Source organism: Schistocerca serialis, chromosome 11 (assembly GCF_023864345.2).
Source record: "Schistocerca serialis cubense isolate TAMUIC-IGC-003099 chromosome 11, iqSchSeri2.2, whole genome shotgun sequence".
NCBI lineage: Eukaryota > Metazoa > Arthropoda > Insecta > Orthoptera > Acrididae > Schistocerca > Schistocerca serialis.
This window is the reverse complement of record NC_064648.1, coordinates 112,071,187-112,093,545: the sequence shown is the minus strand read 5'-3', so window position 1 is coordinate 112,093,545 and position 22,359 is coordinate 112,071,187. Positions and strand designations below refer to the sequence as shown.

At 42.4% G+C, this 22,359-nt stretch overlaps 1 protein-coding gene across 1 annotated transcript in view; it reads right to left on the bottom strand.

Annotated features, from left to right (window-relative positions):
* LOC126427190 (ankyrin repeat domain-containing protein 65-like) overlaps window positions 1-20,587 on the bottom strand; it is a 50,235-nt gene extending 29,648 nt beyond the window's left edge. Inside the window, exon 1 of the mRNA XM_050089414.1 lies at window positions 20,378-20,587. The gene's annotated coding sequence lies outside the window, so the exon portion shown is untranslated. The remainder of the gene's footprint in view (window positions 1-20,377) is intronic.
* Between the last annotated feature and the right edge of the window lie 1,772 nt (window positions 20,588-22,359).

Below are 22,359 nucleotides of genomic sequence, written 5' to 3'. Positions count from 1 at the left end.
AGATATGGATTCTGACCACAATCTCTTGGTTATGAACTGCAGATTGAAACTGAAGAAACTACAAAAAAGTGGGAATTTAAGGAGATGGGACCTGGATAAACTGAAAGAACGAGAGGTTGTAGAGAGTTTCAGGGAGAACATAAGGGAACAATTGACAGGAATGGGGGAAAGAAGTACAGTAGAAGAAGAATGGGTAGCTCTGAGGGATGAAGTAGTGAAGGCAGCAGATCATCAAGTAGGTAAAAAGACGAGGGCTAATAGAAATCCTTGGGTAACAGAATAAATATTGAATTTAATTGATGAAAGGAGAAAGTATAAAAATGCAGTAAATGAAGCAGGCAAAAAGGAATACAAACGTCTCAAAAATGAGATCGACAGGAAGTGCAAAATGGCTAAGCAGGGATGGCTAGAGGACAAATGTAAGGATGTAGAGGCTTGTCTCACTAGGGGTAAGATAGATACTGCCTACAGGAAAATTAAAGAGACCTTTGGAGAGAAGAGAACCACTTGTATGAATATCAAGAGCTCAGATGGCAACCCAGTTCTAAGCAAAGAAGGGAAGGCAGAAAGGTGGAAGGAGTATATAGAGGGTTTATACAAGGGCGATGTACTTGAGGACAATATTATGGAAATGGAAGAGGATGTAGATGAAGATGAAATGGGAGATACGATACTGCGTGAAGAGTTTGACAGAGCACTGAAAGACCTGAGTCGAAACAAGGCCCCAGGAGTAGACAACATTCCATTAGAACTACTGACGGCCTTGGGAGAGCCAGTCCTGACAAAACTCTACCATCTGGTGAGCAAGATGTATGAGACAGGTGAAATACCCTCAGACTTCAAGAAGAATATAATAATTCCAATCCCATAGAAAGCAGGTGTTGACAGATGTGAAAATTACCGAACTATCAGTTTAATAAGTCACAGCTGCAAAATACTAACGCGAATTCTTTACAAACGAATGGAAAAACTGGTAGAAGCGGACCTCGGGGAAGATCAGTTTGGATTCCGTGGAAATGTTGGAACACGTGAGGCAATACTAACCTTACGACTTATCTTAGAAGAAAGATTAAGAAAAGGCAAACCTACGTTTCTAGCATTTGTAGACTTAGAGAAAGCTTTTGACAATGTTGACTGGAATACTCTCTTTCACATTCTAAAGGTGGCAGGGGTAAAATACAGGAAGCGAAAGGCTATTTACAATTTGTACAGAAACCAGATGGCAGTTATAAGAGTCGAGGGGCATGAAAGGGAAGCAGTGGTTGGGAAAGGAGTGAGACAGGGTTGTAGCCTCTCCCCGATGTTATTCAATCTGTATATTGAGCAAGCAGTAAAGGAAACAAAAGAAAAATTCGGAGTAGGTAGTAAAATTCATGGAGAAGAAGTAAAAACTTTGAGGTTCGCCGATGACATTGTAATTCTGTCAGAGACAGCAAAGGACTTGGAAGAGCAGTTGAACGGAATGGACAGTGTCTTGAAAGGAGGATATTAGATGATCATCAACAAAAGCAAAACGAGGATAATGGAATGTAGTCAAATTAAATCGGGTGATGCTGAGGGAATTAGATTAGGAAATGAGACACTTAAAGTAGTATAGGAGTTTTGCTATTTAGGGAGTAAAATAACTGATGATGGTCGAAGTAGAGAGGATATAAAATGTAGACTGGCAATGGCAAGGAAATCGTTTCTGAAGAAGAGAAATTTGTTAACAGCGAGTATAGATTTGTCAGGAAGTCGTTTCTGAAAGTATTTGTATGGAGTGTAGCCATGTATGGAAGTGAAACATGGACGATAACTAGTATGGACAAGAAGAGAATAGAAGCTTTCGAAATGTGGTGCTACAGAAGAATGCTGAAGGTAAGGTGGGTAGATCACATAACTAATGAGGAGGTATTGAATAGGATTGTGGAGAAGAGAAGTTTGTGGCACAACTTGACTAGAAGAAGGGATCGGTTGGTAGGACATGTTTTGAGGCATCAAGGGAACACAAATTTAGCATTGGAGGGCAGCGTGGAGGGTAAAAATCGTAGAGTGAGACCAAGAGATGAATACACTAAGCAGATTCAGAAGGATGTAGGTTGCAGTAGGTACTGGGAGATGAAGAAACTTGCACAGGATAGAGTAGCATGGAGAGCTGCATCAAACCAGTCTCAGGACTGAAGACCACAACAACAACAACAATAATAAAACACTACAGAGCACGTGACTTACACCTTCAGGCAATATTCTTCAATCATTGTCTTCGACTGGATAAATAACGAGTTATTTATTCAAACACTGTTTCAAAAGGTGGTTATTGTTTACTGTGATCCCAGGCATTCGGCTGCAGGAGCACCTAGCAACCTAAACGAATTGCACTGGATACGAAACACACAGTTTAAAGACTTCTATAGTTTGAATTACAATGAACAGTCAGTATTGTTGAAACAAAACTGTGTCAGAATTGAGCACACCAAAATAAGATATGTCAAAGATCTTTCTCGTAGACACTGCAGTTTTTCTTATTTGGTAACAATACCATCAGGTGACAGCAGGTTTGTCAAAAGACGCTATTTCATGTTTATAACAACTCTTCATGGAATACATGAATTGGAAGAGAAAATAAAAACTTCGAAGGTGTTCTGTGACAAGACGGGCAAACATAAAAATCAACTTGCGCAATACTTGGTCATCGGAAGCTATGTGAAATCAAACGTACACTGCCAGGACAGTCGCCACAAATCTGTTAAGAGTTGCTTGTCCGCTGGTCTATATTTAAAAAAGATGTTGATACGTTTAGAAAACAACATCCCGTATATAAATGCAATGAATGCACATAGAGAGTGATTTTCCACTCGTGTTTCAATCTGAGATTTGATGTTCCTGGAGCAGAGTCTTGATCCTACTGTGACAGGTTTTATTTGGGTATTATGTCAGCAGAGAACGATGAAAGACAAGCTATTGAAATTGAAGGAAGATTACATCATTACAACGCTGAAGGGTCCTATAAAGCGGTGAAGGAAGACGAAAACAAATCCCCAGTCCTATCTCCATTTTTACTTTACCTTGCTTTACAGCAAGTGTTTTTCTGTCCTGTATTGTCCCTCTCCTCCGTGTTTTATCAACGGCAATATTCCTGTTATAGTGAAGCCACACATAATGCGGGAACTAATGATGGAACAATGTGCTTTTGGCGTGAAAGTGTTGACAGGCGAGGATCAACCGACATTTCTTCGTGTATATTGAAGTACATCACCACAAACTATCAGCTCCTTCCTCAGGGAGAAGGTAAGACTTTCGTCATTTGGTCTGACAGATACACAGGGCGAAAAAATAACTCGCATATGTTGTCACTTTGGCAATATTGAATAACTCTGGAATATTTTACTACAGTCAATCATAAAACTTCCTGGCAGATTAAAACTGTGTGCCCGACCGAGACTCGAACTCGGGACCTTTGCCTTTCGCGGGCAAGTGCTCTACCATCTGAGCTACCGAAGCACGACTCACGCCCGGTACTCACAGCTTTACTTCTGCCAGTATCTCGTCTCCTACCTTCCAAACTTTACAGAAGCTCTTCTGCGACGATACTGGCAGAAGTAAACCTGTGAGTACCGGGCGTGAGTCGTGCTTGGGTAGCTCAGATGGTAGAGCACTTGCCCGCGAAAGGCAAAGGTCCCGAGTTCGAGTCTCGGTCGGGCACACAGTTTTAATCTGCCAGGAAGTTTCATATCAGCGCACACTCCGCTGCAGAGTGAAAATCTCATTCTGAAGTCAATCATAAGTTCCTGGTATCAGGTCACAATTTTCTGCAGTGTGACCGAGACCTTGTCCTGATACAGCATCAGAAGGATCATCATACTGTGCATGTTCCTGAATACTGGGTAGAGGTTTTCGCTTCATCGGGGCTATGAAACCTTTCCTCGTATATGATATGAAGCCAGAGGAGTTATATTGGAGTGATTAGGAACATTCGTTGAGAAGGTATTCGAAATTCAAAATAACTTCTTCACACTGGATACAGATAACTGCAGATTATCCAGGAAGAGTTCGCATCAGAATCCGCCACAATGTATTACAACGGTTGCATGCATATTCCACCATAAAGAAATCAGGAGGGGTTCTTAATACATAAAGTCTAAGCCCTATAGTGTGCCACTAACTGAAACTCCTCTTCTCTGTTCAGAGCTGTTGCCAATATAGGGAGGAAAATTGAATGACTTAATGGATATGTACAACTGTATTCCGGTGGAACTGAAACAATTTTGTGAAGTGAAGGTTGAGTAACATTTTAGTGTACTGATTTCTTTGTAAATGAAGTCAGCATAACACATAATACAAGAATTTACTTCAGTGACAATTTCCTCTGCGCTGCACGTAGGTGCAACACAACAGAGGGGTATCTGTTGAGAGGCAAGAAAAAACGTGTGGTTCCTGAAGAGGGGCAGCAGCTTTTTCAGTAGTTGCAGGGGCAACAGTCTCGATGATTGACTCATCTGGCCTTGCAACACTAACCAAAGCGGCCTTGCTGTGCTGGTACTGCGAACGGCTGAAAGCAGGCGGAAACTACAGCCGTAATTTATCCCAAGGGCATGCAGGTTTACTATATGGTTAAATGACGATGGCGTCCCCTTCGGTAAAACATACCGGAGGTAAAATAGTACCCCATTCGGATCTCCCGGCGGGGACTAATCAGGAGGACGTCGTAATCAGGAGAAAGAAAACTGGCGTCTACAGATTGGAGCGTGGAATGTCAGATCCCTTAATTGGGCAGGTGGGCTTTAAAAGGGAAATGGATAGGTCAAAGTTAGATATAGTGGGAATTAGTGAAGTTCAGTGGTAGGAGGAACAAGAAAATGGTTCAAATGGCTCTGAGCACTATGGGACTCAACTTCTGAGGTCATCAGTCCACTAGAACTACTTAAACCTAACTAACGTAAGGACATCACACACATCCATGCCCGAGGCAGGATTCGAACTTGCGACCGTAGCGGTCGCGCGGTTCCAGACTGTAGCGCCTAGAACCGCTCGGCCACAACGGCCGGCGAGGAACAAGACTTCTGGTCAGCTGAATAAGGGTTATAAATACAAAATCAAATAGGGATAATGCAGGAGTAGGTATAATAATGAATAAAAAATAAGTATGCGGGTAAGCTACTACAAACAGCATAGTGAACGCATTATTGTGGCGAAGATAGACATGAAGCCCACGATTACCACAGTAGTACAAGTTTATATGCCATCTAGCTCTGCAGATGACGAAGAGATTGATGAAATGTATGACGAGATAAAATAAATTATTCAGATAGTGAAAGGAGACGAAAATTTAATAGTCATGGGTGAGTGGAATTCGATAGTAGGAAAAGGAAGAGAGGGGTAAGTAGTAGGTGAATATGGAATGGGGTAAGAAATGAAAGAGGAAGCCGCCTGGTAGAATTTTGCACAGAGAATGACTTAATCATAGCTAACATTTGGTTGAAGAATCATGAAGGAAGGTTGTATACAGGGAAGAGACCTGGAGATACTGGACTCTGACGACAATCTATTGGTTATGAACTGTAGATTAAAACTGAAGAAACTGCAAAAAGGTGGGGATTTAGGGAGATGGGACCTGGATAAACTGACAGAACCAGAGGTTGTAGTGAGTTTCAGGGAGAGCAAAAGGGAACGGTTGTCAGGAATGGGGGAAAGAAATGCAGAAGAAGAAGAATGGGTAGTTTTGAGGGATGAAATAGTGAAGGCAGCAGAGGATCAAATAGATAAAAAGACGAGGACTAGTAGAAATCCTTGGCAGAGCGTATACGCGGAAAATGAAAAAAAATTCCCGGCTTTTTCCTGGATTTCCTGGTTAAAAATACTCTTTCTCCCAGGTGAAAACACACTTTCTCCGTGTTAAGTGACACTATATTTTCTCTCAGAACTGTAAAACTTATCAATCGTTTGGATGGTTATGGCTTTATGCACGGGCGTGGAATTTCCCGGCACTTTAGAAAACGAAACTCACGGGGGAAAAAACACGTTTGGAAAGATGTCTAACGTGCAGCAACATATACGCTGCGTATTTTCGTATTACGAAAGTATACATTGGAATTCCATCAAACACCGCATTTTACTTTCCGAATCATTGAAATCGAGATTGCGATGCGCTTTTGTAAGCCAGTCACAGCTCATGTCACGTGATCTCGCCAGCCGTTGACAGCGGATATTCAGAGCATAGGACACGTGATGTAGTCAGCCAACAGCAACGTCACTGTTAAGTAGCACGAAGACAAACAGCGAAAGTTAATAGTTTAAATTAATATACATGGTGTTGTTACAAGAAAAGCAAAGCTTTCACATATAAAATTAGTCTCTAAGGTTAATAAGCTGCAAGGGAAGCTAAGCTTTCGCATATAATGTTGATCTTTTCTGCACGTGTTACACTTTAAGATATATCAAACAAATGTGCCAGTAAAATTTTTAATAATGACATAAATGTCTAATCTTCAGGTTCGAAATTCTTCTAAATGGCTCGTTATCAAAGAGTTGATTTTTAAATGAGAGTCAAACGCTCTGTGATTTAATAAATTCATGGTACATTCTTGCACATAGTTCAACTTACGTAAAAGGATATTTACTTTGAAAGTAACGCTTTTCAAACCACCATTCGCAATATTTTCCCGCGACCTGTTAGAAACAGATCCGTTTCCGCAGTTGCCAGAGAGCGCAGATAACAGGCGACACCGCGCTTGCGAAGCTGCCATGACGTAGGAAGCCCGTATGTGCGTACGTGTAAAACATTAAAAGATCACACATTATGTCATAAAAGAAACAAGACGTCAGAGATTACTGCAAGAGCATCGGAATTTCGTGAACCATACTAAAGTGTGCACATTTAAAGTGCATATTTAAAGTGCACATTCCAATGTCCAGATACCCAATGAAGTAGTCCTCGACCTGATACTAAGCTTTTCAGTGTGGTTTTCAGGATGTAAATTTTATTGGAGCACCAGTACTGTATTATATCATGTCTGGCTCTTAATTGTGGCAAAATGTCATACGTGCTAGAAGACGAAAACGTGCACTTGAAATTCAGCAACCAGTTGAAACTAGCCAGTACTGTGGAATTTCGTTTCAAATACATTGACTGCCTCTGCGGAAAAGGTTAATAAAATCAAATTTCTTTAGCAAACAGACTAAAAATAACTACATTGTTCTGCAACGTGATTAATGCTTGACTGTCAGAAAGGTGGAAATAAAATAAAATCTGAAAGTAATAAGATATTTTAGCCTTCCATAATTATGTGAATGTATTTTAATTCACTTGATAGCTCCCGGCCACAGACATCCATTTTGTTTTCATTTGAGGTGAGAGTAAACGATGGGGAAACAGCAAAATCACTAAATGTAAAGACGGGTCACGTGGAGACTTCCCACTATAGCTCAGACTGCTCTGCGCATCAGCCCCGAATCTACGACATTTGCGAACCGGGTCAATACGAAAAAATCGAATTTTCAAAAAGATCTTCATATTGTAGCGTACATCTTTCTGAAAAGTCTGAAACATAAAACATATGTGTTCGAGGAAATGTAAGACATGTTATATGGTCTGAAGTGCGCCAGTGTGTATTTTGTAATGGATGCCATCAAACTATATTCAAGACAGTGGAAATTGAAATGTCCTGTTGTGCCTCTCCTGCCCCCAGTCGGCCCGTTTGACAGCCTGCCCCCCCCCCCTTTTTTTCAAATCTCGCAATTAATAGTGAATGGGATTATTTGTAAAAGGGAGAGTAAGATCTCTTCTGAAAATTTTCACTCTTTATTGTCTATTAGCTAATAACTTGCTCTTTTGTGAAGTACACATTTCTTCAATCCTTAGCTCCTAGCATTTTTTTCTCTGTAATCTTGCTACAGCTTTACATGGTGTGCTTACCTCATCAAAGTTCGTCAAACGTTTTGCTACATGAAAAATCGAAATGTCACTATCTAATACTGAAAAAATCATACCCAAGATGGTCTGGTTTTTCGATCTGATTACGTCTATTTTGTCACTGTGTGATAGATAAAACAAAATAGGCCTTTCTAATATTGCAGCAATTTTGTAACACACACCAAATAAACGACACTGTTTTGGCACAAATGGTCATTTTTACACGACAGAATGTAATTCACGAAGTACCAATATCAAATGCCTATAAGACCTACTGCAAGCAAAAAGCTTTATGTTAGGAAATAGTTTCACATTTCATTCATACGCACCAGTTTCTCAAGCACGAGATCGAAAAGCAGTATAACGAAATTTTTATATAAATTTGGAATCGTCTTATTGTTCCGTAATTTGTGTGATGTCCCCGTTTGTTCTCCTTCCCCGCTCTAACAAACAATCTTGTCATCAAGAATTCTGTAGCTATTCCTGCCATTGTGAAAATTTGTTCGACGATTAACTTCACAAACCCTGCCAGAATCACGGGTTTAGTTATCCCGCGATTATTTTCCGGTTAGGCGTTATTAGGTGTTGGTACAACACGTTTTCCGCGTTACTATCAGAATAGCACTTCAGCGGCTGCTAGCCAGGGACCGTACAATTGGTCCTTACAAGTGTAGCGATCTGGCCAAAAATTTACTGTCAAAATTTCATTTTCTTATATACACTGAGAAGATAATACGTAATCTTTCTTACCCGTTATTCCTGTTAGTCGTTTATTTCCACTCTGGTTGTCTGAGTTTATGGATTTCGCTAATAACGCTGAACATTTGCTAACACAGTCAACCACATAATCAGACAGCCATTGGCGTTCATCCGTTCGGCTTTACTCCGCTCAGCTCGTATAGTCACGTTCCCTTTGGTCTGCGGAAGTTTATTTCTAAATGTGACGAATATTCTCCTGACAGAGACATCACGTACACTATGCACGCATTCAAAAATCAACTTATGATTCACTCAGAAACCAACTTAAGATGTGTTCAAAAATGTTCAAAAATCAACAGGGATGCGTTTCGAAATCTTATGAATAATCGATAGACCAACGTGAGCTGTATGCTAGGCATTTTGTGAAACAAGTTTTTTTCCCCACGAGAATATGAATTTGGCGCCCCCTTTTCCCAGTAGCATCTAGTTACTTGCTGCGACTGCTTGCACAGCCAACAGCCACATTCCTGTAGCCAGAAGCGGGAAAATCTACTGCTCAAACACGACTCAACTGCGCATGCGCATGAGCCCGCTCGTAACTGCTAAAAAGAAAATAATGTAAACAGTTGCGGCTTCACACTCATCGGAGGCAATTTGTTGTTATGAAGCATTGCATTGTCTTTCTAAAGCCTTTGACACATTTGCTGTTGGCAGACGCTTGCATGATCACTGGGTGTCGTTGTATATGGCGCATTTCCTTTGCAATTTAAATTATTTTCGTATTTTTTCTCTCGTTTATGTTTTATTGTTGAAGTATTATTCTGCAGTACGGGGAAACAGTAATATCCTTACGTAGACTATCGGTTCTTACCGATCAAAATTACAAAACTCTAACTGAAAACTATAACAATGAAAAATTCCCGGAATTCTAAAGAATTCCCGTGTTTTTCCCGGATCTCCCGGTACGTATACACCCAGCTTGGATAACAGAAGAAATATTGAATTTAACTGATGAAAGTAGAAAATAAAAAAAATGCAGTAACTGAAGTAGGCAAAAGGGAATACAGACGTTTCAAAAATGAGATCGACAGGAAGTGCAAAATGGCTAAGCAGGGTCGCCTAGAGGACAAATGTAAGGATGTAGAGGCATATCTCACTAGGGGTAAGATAGATCCTGCCTACAGGAAAATTAAAGAGAACTTTGCACAAAAGAGAACCACTTGTATGAATACCAAGAGCTGAGATGAAAACCCCGTTATAAGCAAATAAGGGAAAGCAGAAATGTGGAAGGAGAGAATCTATAAAAGGGAAATGTACTTGAGAACAATTTTATGGAAATGGAAGAGGATGCAGATGAAGATGAGATGGGAGATATGATACTGCGTGAAGAGTTTGACAGAGCACTGAAAGACCTTAGTCGAAACAAGGCCCTAGGAGTAGACAACATTCCATTAGAAGTACTGGCTGCCTTGGGAGAGCCTGACAAAACTCTACCGTCTAGTGAACAAATGTATCAGACAGGTGAAATACCAGCAAACTTCAAGAACAATATAATAGTTCAAACCCCAAAGAAAGCAGGGGTTGACAGATATGAAAATTACCGAACTATCAGTTTAATAAGTCACGACTGCAAAATACCAACGCGAATTCTTTACAGGCGAATGGAAAAACTGGTAGATGCAAACCTCGGGGAAGGTCAGTTTGGATTCCGTAGAAATACGGGAACACGTGAAGCAACACTGACCCTACGATTTATCTTAGAAGATAGATTAAGGAAAGGCAAACGTACGTTTCTAGCATTTGTAGACTTAGAGAAAGCTTTTGACAATGTTGACTGGAATACACTCTTTCAAATCCTGAAGGTTCAAAATGGTTCAAATGGCTCTGAGCACTATGGGACTTAACATCTATGGTCATCAGTCCCCTAGAACTTAGAACTACTTAAGCCTAACTAACCTAAGGACAGCACACAACACCCAGCCATCACGAGGCAGAGAAAATCCCCGATCCCGCCGGAATCCTGAAGATGGCAGGGATAAAATACAGGGTGCGAAAGGCTATTTACAAATAGTACAGAAACCAGATGCCAGTTATATGAGTCGAGGAGCATGAAAGCGAAGCAGCGGTTGGGAAGGGAATGGGACAGGGTCGTAGCCTATCCCTGATGTTATTCAATCTGTATATTGAGGAAGCAATAAAGGAAACAAAAGAAAAATCGGGGTATGTATTAAAACACATGGAGAAGAAATAAGAACTCTGAGGTTCGCGGATGACATTGTAATTCTGTCAGAGACAGCAAAGGACTTGGAAGAGCAGTTGAACGGAATGGACAGTGTCTTGAACGGAGGATACAAGATGAACATCAATAAAAGCCAAACGAGGATAGTGGAATGTAGTCGCATGAAGTCGTGTGATGTTGGAATTAGTTAAGGAAGTGAGACACTTAAAGTAGTAAATGAGTTTTGCTATTTGGGGAGCAAAATAACTGATGATGGTCGAAGTAGAGAGGATATAAAATGTAGACTGGCATTGGCAAGGAAAGCGTTTCTGGAGAAGAGAAATTTGTTAACATCGCCTATAGATTTAAGTGTCAGGAAGTCGTTTCTGAAAGTATTTGTATGGAGTGTGGCCATGTATGGAAGTGAAACGTGGACGATAAATAATTTAGACAAGAAGAGAATAGAAGATTTCGAAATGTGTTGCTACAGAAGAATGCTGAAGATTGGATGGACAGATCACATAACTAACGAGGAGGTATTGAATAGAATTGGGGAGAAGAGGAGTTTGTGGCACAACTTGACTAGAAGGGATCGGTTGGTAGGACACGTTCTGAGGCATCAAGGGATCACCAATTTAGTATTGGAGGGCAAGAAGGAGGGTACAAATCGTAGAGGGAGACCAGGAGATGAATACACTAAGCAGATTCAGAAGGATGTAGGTTGCAGTAGGTACTGGGAGATGAAGAAGCTTGCACAGGATAGAGTAGCATGGAGAGCTGCATCAAACCAGTCTCTGGACTGAAGACCACAGCAGCAACAACAATTTAGTATTCACAATGTTTGATATGAAGATTTTGTTGAATACCGTGGTTAAATACAATCCTTTGCATACTGTTGTTGGTTACAATCTTGTACACTTATGTGTGAGGTTGAAACCTTGTTCTCTGTCAAGATGGTAGTTTATCCATTATTCCTTTTTTTAGTTTACGTGTGGCGTTAACAAGTGCCTGTCAGTCAAATGACGAAGTCAGTAGAATTGTTTCATTACAATTTTGGTTTCAGAAGTGCAAACATTTGTGCAATATAATGTTTTCCTTCTTCCTGGAAAAAAAAATTACTTCTGTCGGTTACAACCTTGTTTTGGGAGGCTATTCAGTTACAATAGCAGTCCGTACTTGCCGCTCTTTATACTGAATTCAAGATACTGCTACCGGCAACAGTCGCAACATTGTGCTGTATACGGGACTTCCACACTTCAGAGACCAGGACGTGATACGTGTTGTACAGGCGAGTACGTCACTGGGTATGCGAAGTTCCGTGTCTGCAGCGACGAGCGCATTTAGACGATACTGGAAAATGCAACAAGACGCCGTGTTGTGGTTTAGAAAGGATTTAGACAGGCCAGCCACACATTACGCAGCATTTTATGGCCTGAGGTCGTAAACCAGACAGTGACTACATCTCAGAATCAAGATCTAGGAATTAAATTGCACACATTACGTAAATTCCGATGATAACAACTACTATAAATAATTAGAAGGTAACTGTCAAATAGGTAAGCGAGACTGACATATGGCATAATATTTTTTACCACCTGAGAGATTATGCACACACACACACACACACACACACACACATGCCGTGATGTAGGAAAGCAACTGAGCGCCGCATCGCGAGCGACTGTTCCCTGAAGTGGCGGGGCAGCGGCTCTGACGTCACGTGGCCCCCTCCCCCCCTGCCCCCACCAACAGCCTCCTGCAACGGACGCTGCAAGCCGTGACCTTGGCGCTTCGGCCGCTTTTTTTCTCTCTCCAAGAGGCGAGCACACGCAGTTCTTCCCGTGACAGAACGCTGCATTCCGAATAAACAGTTTCGCCCTCCACTTGCCTCTTAAGTCTTCCTCAGCCATTTTTAGCAACGACAGAACAGACCCTAGTCCCGTGTTCTCAAGAAAATCTTACGTTCCGAACGTATCCTTAAAGGCTTTTTTCACTTACAGTACTACAAGTACTTTTAACTCGAAGTGGCGGCCGCTTGTATTTTCCACAGTTATTTTGATTTCAGTCTTACAGAGAAGCTGACAGGTTGCAAGTACATAACGTAATGAATTCGTATCAGATGGCCATTCAGTACATTTCACCGACTCAGTTTACTGTTGGCTGCCCTGGTATCCATCCAGGAACTTAAATTCTTCCGTCTGTTCCCTTGTGCTGTGCCCAGTACGAGGGCCTAAATTGTTATTTTGTGGCACCTGTTTTTGTAGTAACCGTCACTTTTGCGCTAGTATTTTTTAACAGTTCTTAGTAACTGGCTGTCATTGTGCTGTGATTGGTTGATGCAGTACAGACTGACCAGTCTCGTATTCGGTTTTATACTACCGGAGTACTGGTGCCACATTGCTTTGTATTGAACGTAAGTGCAAGGAAAAAAAGAACTCTCGGAAACGCGTACTTATAGGTGCGAATTCTTACAATAGAACAGCGTAAAATGACGCGCTATATGACGACGTCATCATCGCAAGCTGCACTTACTTTGGAGTCAAACACCAAGTTTAATTTCTGCCCTTTCAAACTAACTACAGTAAGGAACTAACTACAGTAAGGTCAGCACTGTGGACACAAAACTGTCAAGTCTTGATGCCGTAGTAGTTTTCTTTAGTCGTGTCGGATATATTTCGTTAGAGAAAACTCACGTTAGTAAAGTCTTGCATGCATTTATAAAAACTGCGCCATTCATCGTGTAAAGACTGGGTATTACGTTTCGCACTGTGAGAATGGAGACTGCTACACCTGTCATTACACTGTTTTCAAGACCTCCTGGGTGGGGTCTGCGCATTTTGGACAATATTTGACCGCCGTGTCGGCCCCTCTGTCCTGACTGTGCTGAATCGACGCCAGGGGTCGTGGGTTCTCTCCCAGCAGTTGCTTTTCTACTCAGAAAGCCGTGACTCGCCGCGGTGTGTAAGAATGTGGCGTGGAGGAGACCCTGGATTTTTCTTTACATTGTTTATCTTTATTCACTATCGTTGTTTTAGCTTTGCCGCCACCGGCTCTCAGCCGACGATAAACTGTTGTAAAGATAATGAACATCAAATAAAGATTTTGTTAACAAGAAAATTAAAAATCAGCTCCCTCATTATCATTTCAAGTTAGAATTTCTCCTAATTAATTTTAGGTCTCAAAGACAAATGCTTTGGAAGACCCCAACACAAAAGAGATTACGAAGAAGAAACTAATTCTCTTCTAGCCGCAACAGAGAGTAACCGACCACAGAAACAATTGTTTTAGATCTGTCTAGGTGCTAATGATCATTTGCATATTTTTTATGTGAAGTAAAAACATGAAATAATATGCACAGGCGATACGAACAAAGAAATATTCGAAACTAATTTTCTCACTAGGAAAAGATAAAGAGAAATAGCTGTTTGAAACTGATAAATAAGGAGACTAAAACTGTATCTCTGATTTGGCAGTTAACTTGTATGCTTGGAGTTGGAAAAATTTACCCGTCGAAAGAAAGAAGGCGCGAAGGTCGAGGCCGTATTTTGAATAAGTGTAAGTAGAACAATATTTGCTATCACTAGATTTGCCAACTACTCAACATTTTAAACGTGAATGAACGAGAGATGGAATAATTCGTGAGTGGTATCGTAATTTAATTGTATTATCTGTACAAGTCAGAGATATAGTAGAGATCCAACTGTGCTTTACAGAACGTTACATCACTTACTGTGGCCTTTCGTAGCTTGTAATCGGAATGTTACACAAGGAAACCAATGATACTATAAGTAAACTGTCACTAAGACGTGAATTACAAGTTAATGAATAGCAACACTGATAGCTCACCGCCGGCCGGTGTGGCCGTGCGGTTCTAGGCGCTACAGTCTGGAAGCGCGTGGCCGCTACGGTCGTTGGAATCCTGCCTCGGGCATGGATGTGTGTGATGTCTTTAGGTTAGTTAGGTTTAAGTAGTTCTAAGTTCTAGGGGACTGATGACCTCACAAGTTAAGCCCCATAGTGCTCAGAGCCATTTGAACCATTTTTTTGATAGCTCACCATACGTGTTAGGAAACACTATGACAAATTTCTCAGTATTATTTTGCAAGAAGAATGAAGCCATTGGTGCAGTGGTTTTTCGTACTTGACTCTGCACATAATGAACTCCTAGATCCAATTCTAGAATTCAAACACTTGACGCAACATATTAACGACACCTGGGTCTTTTGTCTATGCATACGTCACTCACACGCGAAACTGCGTTGGTTCCGTCTATGTGCGTAATTAAAGTGTGTACCACAAAGGAGTAATATGGGTTCGATATCAATAGGCATATACTCACAATTTATCTACGTTGTCGTTGACTGCTTACGGATAGATTCCCGACAGTAATGTACACAGTATATGTACTGGCATTATAGGCAGTACTGTGTGGTCAGTAAATACCAAAATGCTACTATACTCTGTGAATTAATACTGGACGCTGCAGTGATTAATAGTAAGGGCACAGGAGTACTCTGATTGTAAACATTGTCGGGAGTGTACTTTGAGGCAGATTATGTGTACAAATATTTTCTAGGTCATTCAAAGAATTCGCAAATACAGATTTCTCAACAGATCTGACTAAAAATTAAAATAATTTTTGGCATTACATGAAAGCAGCAAGCGGATCGAAATTATAAGTTCAGTGGCTCAGTGACCATACTGGCGTAGAAAAGGAAGACGACAGACAGAAGGCGAAATACAGGGCTACCGGGAATCATTTGTTTCCTGAATTCTGAATTTTCCAAAATATTACGTGCACAAATATTATTGGATCATCAATACAAACGCAGCTAGTTTAAACTGTGCCGACCACCTGACATCACGAATTCACCGCCTTGCCAAAATGCCGACGAGGCAAGAGAAGCGATTTCATGCGTTGGAATACGCGAGATATTTGACCAAATGTGGGCAGCTGCAACCGGGGGGGGGGGGGGGGCTGAACGAGATTTTTGTACAAAGAAGTCAACAGCAGGCACAAGCCGCGAACTCTAAATAGCGCAACAAAGTGTGTGGAAGACCGTGCGTCGGCGCTTACACTTCAAAAGGTGCCGTTTGCCGCTCGTGGGAAAGCTGTGGCGAGTAACAGAATGAGATGGGGCTCAGGTAGTGTGCATACTCGCGCCCATCTAGAAAAGGTTTTACTGAGTTTAACGAAAGCGATGTTGGCCTGATGTATTGACGATGACCTTTGGCTACACTGTCTAAAGGATCATTCTAAGAAGTATCAAATTAAGATCAACCTGAAGACGCCTAAGTAAGGCGAAACGCGTAGTTGAAAAATAAAAAAATTAAAATGCAACCAAGACTGTTTTGGCAGAAATAGTCATTTTTATAGCACGACAGAATGTAATTCACGAAGTATCAACAAAAAAATATATATATATCAGATGCCTATTACACCTACTAATAGCAAAAATCTTTATGTTAGGAAATAGTTTCACGTTTCATTCATACGCTCCAGCTTCTCAAGCATGAGATCGAAAAGTAGTAGTATGAAATTTTTGCGTAAATTTGGAATCATCATATTCTTCCATAATTTGTGTGATGTCCCCGTTTCTTCTCCTTCCTCATTCCAACGAACAATCTTGTCATCACTCATTCTGTAACTTTTCCTCGCAATGTTAAGTATGACTCATTCTCTGGTTAGCTTCACCAACCCTGCCACAATCACCAGTTTAGTTATGCCGCGTTTATTCTCTAGTTATGCGTTATTACGTATCCGTACAACGTGTTTTCCGCGCTACTCCCAGAATTTAACTTAAGCGGCTGCTAGCTGGGGACTGTACACTAGTAAGTGTAACGATCTGACCATGCTTTTCTGTCAAAATTTCATTTTCTTAGATACACCGAGTAGATAATATATAATCTTTCTTTAAACTGTTATTCCTGTTTGTCGTTTATTTGCACTCTTGTAGTCTAAATCTACCGATTTAGCTAGTAATTATATATAACAAAGCTGATCATTCGCAAACCCCGTCAACCACATAGCAAACAGCTATTGGCATTCACCCGTTTGGCTTTATTCCGCTCAGCTCGTATAGCCCTGTCCGCTTTTGTCTGCAGGAAAGTTTATTCCTAGATGCGACCGAGATTCCTGTGGCAGAGGCGTCACATACTCTATGCATGCATTCAAAAATCAACTTATGATTCATTCAGAAATCAACTTGGAATACGTTCAAAAATATTAAGAAATCAACAGCAATGCGTTTCTAAATCATATGAATAATCCACAGACCAACATGCTCTGGATGCTAGACGCTTTGTGAAACAAGGTTTTTTCCCTCAAGAATATGAATTTGGCGTCCCCCCCCCCCCCCCCCCCCCGCCCCCCTGAAACTGTCGATTTTTACGGGTAGCATGTGGCTGCTTGCTGCTGCTGCTTGTACAGCTAACAGCCACACTTCAGCAGCCAGAAGCGGGTGAATGTACAACTCATAGGCGACTCAACTGCGCATGCGCATAATACGACTCGCAAGTGATCAAACTGATGTAATGGAAACAGTTGTCGTCGTAGTTGTTTTTGGGGAAGGAGACCAGACAGCGTCGTCATCGGTCTCATCGGATTAGGGAAGGATGGGGGAGGAAGTCGGCCATGCCCTTTCAGAGGAGCCCTCCCGGCATTTGCCTGGAGTGATTTAGGGAAATCACGGAAAACCTAAATCAGGATGGCCGGACTCGGGATTGAACCGTCGTCCTCCCGAATGCGAGTCCAGTGTCTAACCACTGCGCCACCTCGCTCGGTAAAACCTAACTAACCTAAGGACATCACACAACAGCCACGCAGAGAAAATCCCTGATCCCGCCAGGAATCGAACCCGGGAACCCGGGCGCGGGAAGCGTTTATTGCTGCAGTATTATTCTGTAGTAAGGGGGATACAGTTATATCCTTTGTTAGAATATCGCTTCTTAGAAGCCGAAAACACAAAAATTTCACTGAAAACTAAAACAATGAAAAATTCCCGGAATTATAAAATATTCCCGGGTTTTTCCCGAATCTCCCGGTTGTCCCGGGTCGTATACACCCTGTCATTACATCATTCAGAAGCCATACTGGAAATTACCGATAACTCGCGTCACAAATATGCGCAGTAATGTTCAGATCCGTTTTGTTTCTTTTTATACCAACTTAAAAGTAAGACGCAGTAAAACGGAGCAAACGAAATAAAAACGTGTACGGAACAGCCCGGTCTGTACTCGTCCGGGACGTGGGGACTCCCGCGGGGCGGCGTGCTCACGTGTCAGGCGCGTGCGACGCCTCTCCGTGCACAGGCTGCGAACGTCTTCAAACGTACCTCTACACTAGCGACGAACGCTGCCCAATACCGAAAAATACTGAACCTGCCGATTCCAGCCACATTTCCATCCACGACGACGTCAAAACAGACATAAAACTCTTCAGAATCAAACATGCGTAAAATACGTGCCACAGCAAGAATTATTGTTGCTATAACATTCCATTTCTTTGGCTTCGCTGACAACCGTACTGTGAACCTGTCAACTAGCCTAGGCCTCGGGCTATGCAACAGATCAGTTTTCCACCACAGCCTACATTACAAAAAATAATCAACCGGTATGTAAAGTTAAAATTAACAATTTATAGTTATGGTACTCAAATTTGCGTTTTATGACGATATGCGGTCTAAGTGATACACATCTTTCGCTGTGCAGTCTAACTGACACACATTTTCAGGACTGTTTGTCAAGTCAAAGTGTCGATAAATGCGACGTCTGGGGCTGCCCGTTACTCCAGAGCAGTGACTTACCGTCAATTACATGTGAGGCTTCTGTAACAGTACGTGGCTAAACGTAGTATTAACTACAGGTTTCAATCAAATATAATCAGCAAATGTCTCCACAAATGTTATAATTCTGGCGTGATTCACTCTTCTGACGGAAACTACTAACAGAAATCTACCTCGATGCTCGCAATTATAGCACTGAAAATGAGAAATTGAATCCAAATTCTGCCGTCGTTATAGGCTGCATATAAAAATTTACACTGCTCTTTAATCGTGTCATTTCAATCTCAAGTAAAGAAGTTGGTAAATGACAGCGTCATAATCACTTTCATTCTTTGGTCACATAAGATACGACTAATGCGCAAGCTCAGTTACGACAATTTTTCTACACGAGCTGCACACAACACGACGCGTCTCAAAGATCGCTGATGCGTTGCTTTGTCAAGACACAACGCTCCTTTATCAGACAAATATTAACACGAGAACAGCCAAACAAAGTGTTGTATGGTGCAAAAAGAATTGTGGCGTGTGATCGCTTCCGTTTCATCGGCATATCTCAACCGAGACGTCACAGAACAATAATAAATAATACGAAAGGTTTATTTCACGAAGCACAAACATTACGATGAATTCTCCAGAATTCGCCAACTACTAACCAAATCTTCGCCTCAGTTTAACCAGGCTGTTGCGGAAAGCAACAGAAAGCTCGTGCATCACAACCTCAACTCCAGAGAATTGTGAAAATAGTGAAATGAACGCGAGTGCTGCGTTTGATCGCCAGAACCATGTCGGCACGACGCCAAGTGTTGTGAATCGCGAGTGGATCACAGGATTCGGAACGCCCACGCACAAAACAAATTCCGACGTCTGAATACTTTGCAGACGACTTAAAGTGTGTAATATCTGACGTTAAGCACGTAAGCGAGAAAATAGGAACGGTTTGAAAATATTCTTAACGTGTGTTCCAACTCGCGAAGTGCTCATTCTCAAGTACTTGTTGAATAACGTCCGCGTATTTCAGCCGTGTGCGTTACGTTACGTCCAGACGCGCCAACTTTCCAACTGTGATAATTTCCTCACTGTGTGCAAACCGTAATGGCAGATTATACCTCTGAATATGACGACAATATTTTAGACGTTTAAATTCGGCCAAATTAAGCGAAATGCTGAAAAACAAATTGTCAGTCCTGCAAGCCGCCGCATAGGCAACCTGCAATCGTTCTCGGCTTGCGGGCTGGCGGTCCAGCATTACAGACAACCACGGCTGCTGGAGTCTGGAATCGGTGGCGGAACACGCCGTCTCGCAGTAAAATTCCCTCAGTCCGAAGTGCTGAATTTGAAGGTCTTCGCATACTGGCGTCCTAATACCATTGGTTATTTCGTCGCAGTGACGTAATCAGGAACGCGTGGTTTTCGTTTTCAACAACAGTGGTACGAAAATTCTGCAGGATTCGACACTGGCAGATCGAAACGCTGCCCGGCCGAATGTGGCGGTATTTTCCATTTGGTTCCACGTTATTCTCGCTCAAGTTATCAGCGATTAAACGACTGAAAGAAGGCGATAAATAACGAGTAATAAATTACTAAACACTAGACACGCTGTTTCAACACACTATTCGCCATCCCTCTGTTCGTACCGATCCTAATTTTTTAACGTAATAATGTATTAGACAGGAGCAGCAGTTGCTTGACGTTGCCCTGCCGTGAGTTACGGGACAAACCACACAGAAGCGTGCAGAACAACATCCGCCGCTTCCACATAGTCCAGTGGAGCCCTGCTGCCCGCCTCACCTGTCTCTGGTGGTCTCGCCGAGAGGCTGGACTGAGCCGCACGCTGCTACACGCCTCGCAACGGAGCGACACAACTGGGCCGCACAGACAGCCGGGGCGCGCGGCTGCCCCCACCCGGCGATGACGTCACGGTGCGGGGTTGCCAGGCAGGCGAGGGAACGGCTGCGGCGGGGCGGGCGAGGCGCCCACGTCGCTGTCGCCACGGCACTCCGCTGCTCGACTCGCCGCGGCTCACATCGTTATACCGTCGCTCGCACACGCCGACGCCACTAGCCCGACGCCTTGGCTGGACGGAAAGGGAAGCAGGCTGCAGCCGCACTGGAAATTCTCATCCGTGCGATGGGGAACAACAGCGGCCGCCAACGGCAGCCAAAGCGCAGGCGCACTCAGCACAAGAGCAAGATTCAGCGGTGCTACAAGTGCCAGCAGCTGGGCCATACTGCGCGCGACTGCCAGAACGCCGTCGCGTGCTCGAACTGCGCGGCGGCTCGCGACACGCGCAGCTGCACGAAGCCTCGTGGGGCGGCCAGCAGCTGCGCGAACTGCGGCGGCCCACACGCCGCCAACTCGCGTAGCTGCAGCTGACTCAGGGAGGCACGTCGCCAGCCCGCCGTACCACGCGCTGCGGCGGCGTCAGGGCCCCACAACCGCACGAGTGGTCGACTGTGAAGAGCGGACAAATTGAATAGCTGGGCGGCGCCCATTAGAGTGGTAAACTGACGCGCGGAGTTCGAAAGTTTATACATCGCTTTTGGTTGTAAAATGCCTTCCCTAGAGTTAGGTCACAAACATAACGCCTCATTTAAATACGTTACTACAATATAGTTTTTAATTTATGAACAAACAGCAACTAGTCACTCTTTATGAATTTATGTTACGTAGTACATGGAATCTGCCGTAGCTAAAAGTTATGCACTGGACCCCTAGCATTTTTCGTAGTTCATTTACGTTAGATGTACGCAAAATGCATCAAAATAGTCCAAGATTTGCCCACTATGTTAATAGATATTTTCTGACTCTACCTTGCTTTAGATTTTATGATGAAAAGTGCGTTATATATGGCGTAGTGCTTTGGCAACTCACGACCAAATTATCAAGTTTCAACCTAACCTAGACCATCAAAACACTACCGATGAGCCAGCTACAACAAACAAGACTTCAGGCAGGCAACCAGTATCGCATTAGTCACAATATTTACTTTCGTAGATGTACACTTCAGTTTATATGTGTGGTTTTTTCATATAATAAATAAAACTCAACAACTGTTCCATCGAGAGAAGTTATGAAATCAGATTACAATTACACACATTCAGTTGCATTTTATAACGATAAAAAGCCTGCTAACTCAAATTTCGTGTTGCTTGCAACTCAACTTTTATAGTTAAAATAAAATGTGGTTCACAAAGAAAAATTTATCTTCCGCTGTATATGGTCTGGAAAACGAAAGATGGATGGAACAGCAACATCTTTCAGCTTCCTGCGATTTACGTAATTTTCAAGGAAACAACTTTCTTCAAAATGACCGGAACATATAAAATGGTATTCTGTCGGTCGGAAATCTTGCCTCCTGACAGTGTGTAACCATTTTTGTAACAGCTTTGGTTTTGAGAAAGGAAACCTGCAAATATATGCACAGACATTATGCTAATACCGTGTTACAAAAACATTTACTAACCAAGTGCACTGACATACAAAACAACTTAAATCGCTACACAACTCTTCACCATTGTACTTCTTTTGATTGGAACGTACAGACAGTAGAATTACGAGTAACAAATACTGTATGTACGCCCCAACAAATATACAACGTTGAATCAGGGTCTTCATAAACAACAGTACTACACAACACATCAGACTACAACCACTATAATGGCGTCCAGCCGAAGGTTCAAATTATCCCGCGACTGCAGCGCCACCAGTGAGTCTAGTTATTTTTTACAAGGTCTTTGGGCGGCGTCCAGCGCCATGGCGGCCGCCCCCCC